Raw genomic sequence first — 8,978 nt, forward strand, 5'->3', positions numbered from 1 at the left:
TGATCATGATAGAAGATATGTGTTTACTGATAGCAAATAAAGTATTGTCGTGTTTGGGAATGACAGCACCCAATCGTCATATGCACGATGCATTAAACCACGAGCTGCAAGCGGAACAACAGTACGGCACTCAAGCATTGGCCGAAACAGTTCGTGCAAATGTTCCACAATTAGATCAACAACAAAGACTTGCGTACGACACTTTGATGCTCCCAGAGGATCCGGAAAACGTTCTTAATTTCATTGCTTTTTGCGAGGTTCAGATAGCGAAGTGATGTTATTCTAGGGTTGACCTCATCTGAAATAGCTGCGACTCTGCTAGAAGGGGCATTCTGCCTTGAAATTACCATTAAACATGCAAATCACCAATCAATTTGAATTATCGTCAAAATAGCGCAATAGCTACGATGTTATATGTATGCAAATTAACTGTTTGAATGAATGCATTGGAAAGAACATTGAAAGATCTTCGTGACAACCAAACTATTTTTGCTGGGGCCATGATTATGTTGTCAAGAGATTTTCGTCCGACTCTTCCAGTTATTCCCCAATCAACTGTTGCTGATAAACTAAATGCGTACCTATAATCATCGAATTTTAAAGATGTCGAGGATCTCAATGTGACCATTCAGAACTTTCTTCCAGTACAATTGGTTTCCTTCAAATCAGTCGACACCGTTATGAGCCAGGATGACGTAGTCAACTATCCCACGGAGTTTTTAAATTCACTGGAATTGCCTGGATTACCACCTCACAATTCGCAGTTAAAAATAGGATCAGTTGTCATCATGCTGCGTAACATTAATCAACCTCGACTATGCAATGGACCAATGAATAACGTCATCGAAGCAAAAATCATAAAAAAAAATACAAAGGAGAGGATGTCTATGTATATGTGGAGATCACCACTCTACGCTAATTATAATAATTACTCCTAATTTTTATTTGTACTGCACATAATAGTTATTCGTACTTCTTAAAGTTGCCATTTTATATAATTTATCCCAAAACTTAACGAATGTAAAAATTAAAATATAGTTCGTCCATAGATAACTTGATCTTTTCTTGCTCTCTCGCTTGTTAGCTGGCAGGGCACCCTGATTTGTTTTCTGAGCTGGCAACAAAACACAATCAGAGTGCCGTCAACCAGCAGTTAGTGAGAAAAGCGAGATGCCAAAAGAGCAGCGCTATAATTACTTCACGAAATTAGTGTAAAATAAAATTTCATTGAACTGTGCAAACATATTTTTGCAAAATAAATGTTTATGTAAATTAATTAATGATTTTGCATTTTAGCAATTATATATGTATGCATTTTCAAAGTGTTTAATTTAGTGTTTTGTATAATTTATTGAATACGCAAGCTAATATTTTCAGCAGTGGCATCATTTGCAAATGTTATAAAAAATGCGAGTTTTGACAGCTCTCCCTCGAACCAAAGAGTCTTGTATCAAGTTATCTATGGTTCGTCAACGACTATCGAAGTGTTAGCAACGACTCGCTTATTACCGCATCACCACCAAATTGGTGTCAGAAGAGTAAAATTTGGAATATTTTTCTAAACCCACCGCTTACTCAAAAGGGATGTATGGTTCACATCAGTGAATTATTGGTTTAAGGCATGCAACATGAACAGCGACGCTCACCGTTATTACCATGTGATGGCTACTTTAGATCCTTTTACATTGCCAACCATTAGCCAAATCAGTAAAAACGCTGAAAATACGCAAATGTATGAGTTTCTCAAGACTGAACTTCTCAAATATGTTGGTGAAAATTATCAACGCAAAATTCAGCGATTATTGGAGGAGATGGGACTAGGTGATCAACGTCCGAGTCAACTATTTAATGCCATGAGACGAGTGGCATTAAATTCCTTTTCGGAAGAAACTCTTCGAGCCATGTGGATCCAACGCCTACCGGAATTAATAAGAACATCTGTAATCCCACGCGAAGGTACGATAGATTTCCAAATTGCAGTTGCCGACGCCGTTATGGAAACGTTAACCAAGCGTCAAATTTGTTCATCATCGGATCACGCCGCCAGTACATCAGCTCTGACTCAACAAGACACGATTTCTCAACTATCAAATATGATTCACGAATCTCAACGCAAAATATCTCATAGAAGCTGGTGCCGATTACAGTGTTCTTCCAAACAAAAAAAAATTTTAATTCTCTTCGCCCAACAAACGTCACGTTATACGCAGCCAACGGTACTAAAATAAAAGCTTACGGTTTCGTACGCCACCAGGTGGATCTTGGTCTTCGTCGCAAATTCATGTGGAACTTCACGGTTGAAAATATTAATACGTCAATTATTGGAAGTGATTTTATTCGTCACTACGATTTGATAACCGATCTAAAACGCAACAAATTAATCGACAATAAGACAAGTCTCGAAGCGCCATGCACTATTCACAAAGAGTTGAATATGCAGATAAAGGCTTTCGACGTACAGTGTTCCGTCGCAAAGTTACTCAAGGAATTTAAGGACCTCACAACAATGAATCTTGATTGAAAACCAGTAAGGACTGAGGTATGTCACCTAATTGAAGCTCAAGGTTAACCCGTTACAGCTCGTGCAGATGGCAATTGGCGACCATGTGGAGATTACCGTGCGCTCAATAAAATCACCGTACCCGACCGTTATCCTATTCCGTTTATTCACGACTGCTTAACAGTCCAACAAGAAGACATAAAGAAAACAGCCATAATAACAGCATTCGGTCTATATGAATTTACTCATATGACATTTGGTCTACGAAATGCAGCACAAACTTTTCATTGCCTCATGCATGAAGCCTTACGAGCACTTGATTTCGCCTTTCCTTATATTGATGACATATGCATAGCTTCAGCAAACTTGGAGGAACATGCAAAACATATACGCATGATATTCCAATGACTCCGCGCAACTGGTCTAACAATTAATCCGTCGAAATGTGAATTTGGTAAAAAATAAATAAAATTCTTAAGTCACATCATTACGCAGAAAGGTATTCGCCCACTACAAGAAAAAGTTGGGGATATTTTAAAAGTTAAGCGGCCTACAGTAGCCAACGAAATAAAACATTTCTTAGCATCTAAGGCAATCAAAATGCATTTATACGGATCATAAGCCATTAATTTATTCTTTTCATAAGAGCAACGACAAAGGTCCAAAGGTTCCAAAAAAAAACCACAGATATATTGTCGCGTATCAACATTATAACATCAATCAAGTACACTAATATGGCCAACGAACAAAAATCTGACTTAAATATTCAAGCACTTGTTAATGGTAAGATAAAACATTAATTAAAACTTAAACATTTCAGATTAAAAGGCAGCAACGCTACATTACTTTGCGCTGTCTCAATGAGTCAAGTTAGACTCATCGTACCGTAAACGATTTGTAAGCAGATTTTAAACAATGTTCACTACCTCGCTCACGTTGGAGCCAACGCAACTACAAAGATGATTTCTCAACATTTTGTTGGGGTAAATATTCGAAAGGACTGCAAATCATTTGTTCGTGCTTGCATCCGTTGCAGTCGCAGCAAAGTTTTACGCCACAAGTCTCCATTACAACGTTTAGAAATGCCAGACTAACGCTTTCAAGTTGTTCACGTCGATATAATTGGATCATTACCTCTTAATCATTGATTCAAATATACTCATCGATCGTTTTTCCAGATGGCCCGATACCTCTTGTGGACATTCATGCAGAAAGGGTATGTAGAGCTTCATTGAACGAGTGGGTTGGACGATACGGCTCACCCCAGAAGATAATCACAGACCAAGAAACTGAATTCGAATCCAAAATGTTTCAAGAGATGTTACTAAAATTAGGTACTCAGCGTGAACGTACACTACCGTATCATCCACAAACGAATGGATTGATAGAAAGGTGGAATCGTTAATTTAAAAACGCCATACTAGCCACCGGAAAAGAATCTTGGGTAGATAATTTAGGACTTACTTTTTTGGGATACCGTAATGACGTTAAGGAAGACTTAAAAGCTTCCGCAGCCCAAATGTTATTCGGAACCGCAAAACGATTATCTGTTGAGTTTTATACTACAAAACCAAATATGCAGCCGAACTCAATTTTTGTTGAAGAAATACAAAATCATCTTCAAAAAATTCGCCCCGTCGAAACTTCATGGCATTCTCCAAGTACACCATTCGTAAATAAGAATTAATTTCAATCAACACACGAATATGTACGCAACGATCGAGTAACTCCTTCTTCGACAGAACAATACGATGGACCCTACAAAGTTATTTCAAAAAAACGACCAAATTTTTACAATCGAAATAAAAGGCAAAAGCATCGTTATTTCGATCGACCGTCTCAAGCCAAGTTACAATATAGCAAATGAAGAACCAGCTGTTAGATCTAACCAAACATCATCGAAGTGTTAACCACCAGATATATATTAAGTGTATGGGGCTTAAGAGAGTTATTGACCCGATTCAATCTATTTTTAACACGAAGACATGCTATTATCAAAAGAAAATTCACTCCAAATTTCAATTATATATCGCACATATTGACCGRTATTTTCGGCAAAGGTAAAATGTAATTAAAGAGTCCATATATTCTAAGGCCTTAATAGTTTTAAGGCGGTTTGGATAATTTTTTGTTTTTTTCATAAGATGGCACACCTTTAAGGCATTATTCGAACGAATTTTAATTTATAATATTAATTGCTTCTTGATTTGTAAACTGGAAAGTTAAGAAAGCAAAGGAAGTTTAAAATTCTGTTATATCGGAAATATGCATGTTTACCGCTCTACCTAATTTTCATAAAAACTTTCCGAACTGCTCTGTTAAAGGCGAGTCGGAACGCTTTGTTTCTTGCTGGCATTGTGATGGGCTTGCCCATCTTAAATATGCTGGATTGACAAGTCGGATATTGGATTCTATCCTTGACAGTAAAGGCTTGCGCTGGTCTTGCATAAAATGCAGACCAACAGAAATTGAATTATTTAAAGCAAGCGCGCAATGGTTTCAATGAGATTGGTCGTGAGCTCGAAACCCTTACTGAAAAATTTAGGCATTATGAAACGTTGTTTCTATCATTTCAATGCCTAAATGTGGAGGAAGAGAATCCAGAACCGTCATTTAAACTTAAACGTCCGTCTGATGAAGATACCACTGTATCTTCATATAAAAAGAATGCCCCCACCCACTATTGACCTCATCAATCTCTCATCCCCTTGTCCCCAAAAAGAGATGGTTCCGTCTGCTCAGGACACAGAGAAAACTGTTACTGAACACGGTAAGCGGAAGACTTCTCAAGATTCGTCTCCAAATACTTCCAAGTCAGCGAATAAAAACTTAGTTGTTATCCCGCGGAAAAAGGCAATTTTTACGAGATTTGCTGCGCATACCACAGTCGATGATATATTATAAAAAGTTATATCTCGTCGAAATTGAAAACGTTAGATACAGACATCCGTAAATTTAATTTCAAATACAAYAAAGATATTTCGTCGTTTAAGATCGACGTATCCGCTGACAATTTTCAATTGATGCTACTCATTCTGGCTATCTGGGGTGTTTGTGCGCGAATTTGAGCGCAATCGTGATAAGCACCCTGCAGTTATCACTAAATTGCGAAGAAATCCAGTGGGTACAAAAAACTAATTAACAATTATTCGCTGATTATTTATTATCAAAATGTTAGAGGGCTTAATACAAGACTTACTGATTTGTATTTAAATAGCATTCATTGTAACTYTAGAATCATTGCTTACACAGAAACTTGGCKAAAGCCCTACATTTATTCAACAGCGAATTCGCAGTGGAGGATGGAGTCATGTGTAGAAGTTCACGCAAGTGAGGAAAGTTCTCTGATCGCCATTCACTTGGGAGTGACCAGAAACGATTCTTTTACATATGACTCCAGCAGCTCACGACTTCCGGTCCTTGACCAAGTATCCTCTGGGTAGCCTAAGAACATCCGCGAGCTAAAGTGAGAAGGCGAAACATTCCCTGCATAGGGTTTTGCGCTGGGTTTGGGACCCGCCATTCACTCCGGTGAATGAACGTCTAGCCGCAATCCGTATCAAAGCGAGGTTCTTCAACATATCGCTGATTTGCGCCCACGCCCCGACGGAGAGAAGGACGATGTGACCAAAGATGCCTTTTATGAGTGCTTGGAAAGCACTTATGAGAGCTGCCCCCGCCACGATGTCAAAATCGTGCTTGGCGACTTTTATGCCAGGGTGGGCAGAGAAGGTATCTTTTGCACTACGGTCGGTAAATTCAGCCTCCACGAGGAAACATCACCAAATGGGTTGAGGCTGATCGACTTCGCCGGGGCCCGAAATATGGTTATCTGTAGTACTGGATTCCAGCATAAGAAAATACATCAAGCTACCTGGCTGTCTCCGGATCGAACAACCACCAACCAGATCGATCATTTTGTGATCGATGGAAGACATGTCTCCAATGTTTTAAATGTGCGTGCGCTCCGAGGTCCTAACATCGACTCGGACCAATATCCTGTTGCAGCGAAGATTCGCACCCGCCTCTGTGCAGCAAAAAACGCACGCCATCAAACACAAGGGAGATTCGACGTCGAGAAACTGCAATCACAACAGACAGCCGACCGATTTTCTACTCGGCTTGCACTCCTGCTCTCTGAGAGCACTCGTCAACAACTCGGTATAAGGGAACTGTGGGACGGCATTTCAAACTCCTTACGTACAGCTGCAAACGAAACCATTGGTTTTCGGAAAGTGCAAAAGAACTGCTGGTAGGACGAGAAGTGCCGTATCGCAGCGGAGAGAAAACAGGCTGCCTACCTCGCATCGTTACGATCGACCACAACACGTGCGCGATGGGATAGATACCGAGAGTTCAAGAGGGAAGCAAGACGCATTTGCAGACAGAAAAAGAAAGGGGCCGAAATGCGTGGGTACGAAGAGCTGGCAGACAGGGGATATCCTCGAAAATTATACGAAAAAATSCGGCGGCTTACAGAAGGTTTCAAGACCGGAGCATACTCTTGTAGAACCTCCAAAGGTGATCTAGTCACTGATGCCCAGAGTATACTTAAATTATGGAGGGAACACTTCTCCAGCCTGCTGAATGGCAGTGAACGCACAACGCCAGGAGGAGGCGAACACGATTCCTAAATCCTAATAGCAAATACCCTCCTGAAGAACAACAAAGCGGCGGGGGCCGATGGATTGCCGACAAAGCTATTCAAACACAGCGGCGAAGAACTGATAAGGAGTATGTATCAGCTTCTTTGTAAAATATAGTCGGACGAAAGCATGCCCAACGGTTGGAATTTAAGTGTGCTATGCCCGATCCTCAAAAAAGGAGACCCCACAATCTGCGCCAACTACCGTGKGATAAGCGTCCTCAACATTGCATATAGCGTATTGTGTGAAAGATTAAAGCCCACCGTCAACAAACTGGTTGGACCTTATCAGTGTGGCTTCAGACCTGAAACATCTACAACCGACCAGATAGTCATCATGCGCCAAATCTTGGAAAAGACCCGTGAAAGGAGAATTGACACTCACCACCTCTTCGTCGATTTCAAAGCTGCTTCAGACAAGGCGACTCCCTATCGTGCGACTTCTGCAACCTACTTCTGGAGAAAATAATTCGAGTTGCAGAAGTGAATAGAAAGGGTACTATTTCTACAAGAGTGTACAGCTGCTGGCATATGCCGATGATATTGATATCATCAGCCTCAACACCCGCGCTGTTAGTTCTGCTTTCTCCAGACTGGACAAGGAATGAAAGCAGATGGGTCTGGCAGTGAAYGAGGGCAAGACGAAATATCTCCTGTCATCAAACAAACAGTCAGCGCACTCGCGACTAGGCTCTCACGTCACTGTTGACAGTCATAACATTGAAGTACCCGCCGGGGGAGCCAGAGGAAGGGAAAGACGTCCTTTCCGCTGGAAGGACCAGGTGTAGAATGACATGGCTACGCTTGGAATATCCAATTGGCGCCACGCAGCGAAAAGAAGAAACGACTGGCGCGCTGTTCTTAACTCTGCTATAACCGCGTAAGCGGTGTCTATGGCAATTAAAAAGAAGAAGAAAAATTGGGGTACGAGATTTCACTTATTCAAGTGTTACTGCTCTATAAAATTAAAGTTTAACAAACTGCCTGTACCGATGTAAGTATGGAAGGGTTAGGTTTGGGAGCAACCGAACATTTTATATTCTTGCAACTTTCAGGAAGCAAAGGAAGGGAAATACGTTAACATGTAAAACGTCAACCTGAGTATCGAAATCTAAGCAATTTTATATACATATAARTACATGCTATATATACATAACATATAAAGTTTGTTAGAAAAACGAAAACCATCATGTATAGTATATGAAGGCTGGGGTAGTATTGACCAAATTTGATCTATTTTTCTCAATACTACATACTGTTAACATGTMACATACTAGAAAATTTGTCATATAGAGTAAAGTAGGTCGGATATTATTTCKATGGTGGGTAAGTCAAGTTTTTGCTCAAATTTATTTCTTTTGGCACAAATATACACTGTTATACACAAACCGCGCTAGATCGTTTTGATTGGGATAATGCATATATTGGCCGATATGTGTGGTACATAGTCACCCGGAAGTTTAATTATCTTTATATTAGATATTTGGGGATTAGGGGWAGTATAAGTAAGGGAAGTAAAAGTCAACTATAAGTACTGGGGTCTAAATATTTGGTACCTTTAGAATGAACAGTTTTTGCTGGGTTTGAACAGTTTTTGGTCGTAAGGTGGAATTGTTCGTGCAAAGTTGAATCCCGTTATATCAATTGATTCTTTCGTACTAGAAAGTGAATATAGGAAGTAGGTGTGGTTATTGTCCTATTTCGCTCATTTTCAAAACGTGATATAGGAATATTAAAACAATGTCAAGTACCAAATCGATCAGTGGGATCCCGAGATATAGGATTTCACCTAAAAGTGGCCGGTTACACGCCCATTCTCTAGTTTTCACACCG

Source organism: Bactrocera latifrons, unplaced genomic scaffold (assembly GCF_001853355.1).
Source record: "Bactrocera latifrons isolate USDA-ARS-PBARC rearing strain unplaced genomic scaffold, ASM185335v1 scaffold_1199, whole genome shotgun sequence".
Taxonomy (NCBI): Eukaryota; Metazoa; Arthropoda; class Insecta; order Diptera; family Tephritidae; genus Bactrocera; species Bactrocera latifrons.